Source organism: Cetorhinus maximus, chromosome 12 (assembly GCF_964194155.1).
Source record: "Cetorhinus maximus chromosome 12, sCetMax3.hap1.1, whole genome shotgun sequence".
Taxonomy (NCBI): domain Eukaryota; kingdom Metazoa; phylum Chordata; class Chondrichthyes; order Lamniformes; family Cetorhinidae; genus Cetorhinus; species Cetorhinus maximus.
Window position 1 is genome coordinate 48,429,719 of NC_135890.1, and position 1,721 is coordinate 48,431,439.

Genomic DNA, 1,721 nt, shown 5'->3' on the forward strand with positions numbered 1-1,721 from the left:
GCCTGACATCACCTACTTTTCAACAAACTTGTTATTAATGAATACAGAATATATCTCAGATAAATGTATATGTTTGGTTTAATCTGCTTTAGAAGAGGCTTTGCTAACAGGGATTTGAGTAGATGGTCAAGGTTTGTAAATCTGCATTATCTAATGCAGAGGATGCCTTTTATTTGTATCCGATTAATGATGACATTAAAATATACCACTTGGAATATCTAGGCCAATTGCTTCAGGCAAAGAACTAACACTTATGCAGGCCTGAGGAAACAATGATTTTTTCTATGCTGTAGTCTCCACAATTCTATAACTATTTTTTGTTCTCTCTGTGTAACAGGTACCTGTTTTCTGTAATGCTGCAATTTAATTTCAGTGTAATAAAAGATGGAAATTACATTTATAATGTCATTCACATACTCAGGAGATTCCAATGTGTTTCATAGCTTTTTAGTTACATTTGAAGTGTATTCACTGTTGTTACGTAAGCAAACATGCCAGCTAATTTTGCATTGCAAAGTCCCACAAATAGTAAATGAGATAAATGACCAGATAGTCTATTGCACTAATGTTGAGAAAGGAAGGAGTATTGACCAGTTCCATTTTGAATGGCTCCTTGGGGTCTTTCACACCTGAACAGGCAAAGGGGCCCCAGTTTAATGTTGTGGTGTTGCATGATGCTGCTAAATAACAGCAGACCGTCTAAATGTGATCATGTGTTTTATTTCTACTTCTCTGCACAGGCACCTGCATATTTATTTGCAACATGCATTCTTTCTGTAGTGATGCATCTACTATACACACAAAGAAAAGTGATTGATAGATTTATGAATACATGCCAGGAGTACAAAACCTTTCCTTGGTTCATTCAGGTTCCATTTTTCAGTAAGAAATCCAATATTTCCCAGGTTTGTGTAATCTGCAAATTTTGAAATTGTGCCCTGCACACCCAAATCTAGGTCATGATTATGGATCGAGAAAAGCAGTGGTCCTAATACCAACCCTTAGGGAACACCAATGTATACCTTCCACCAATCCAAAATGCAACCTCTACTTTCTATTTCCTGTCACTTAGCCAATTTCATAACCATGCTGCCGGTTGTGCTTTTATTCCATGGGCTTCAACTTTTCTGGTAAGTCTATACTTTATCAAATGCCTATTGGAAGTCCATATACAGCACATCAACCACATTATCATCATCAACCATCTCTGTTACCTCATCAAAAAACTCAATTAAATTAGTTAAATACAATTAATATAATACAATACAATTGTGAGAAAATTTTTTTTCACACAATGCATGGTTCGGGTCTGGAATGCACTGCCTGGAAGTGTGGTGGAGGCAGGTTCAATCAAGGCATTCAAGAGGGCATTGGATGATTATTCGAATAGAAACAATGTGCAAGGGTACGGGGAAAAGGCAGGGCAATGGCACTAGGTCATAATGCTCATTTGGAGTGCTGGTGCAGACATGGTGGGCCGAATGGCCTCCTTCTGTGCCGTTACGATTCTGTGATTCTGTGAATTTGCCTTTAAAAAAATCCATGCTGGCTTTCCCTAATTAACCTGCATTTGTCCGTGTGACTGTTAATTTTGTCCTGGATTATCATCTCTGAAAGCTTTCCTACCACTGAGGTTAACTGACTGGCTTGTAGTTGCTGAATTTATCCTTGCACACTTTTTTGGACAAGGGTGCAACATGAGCAATTCTCCAGTCCTCGGG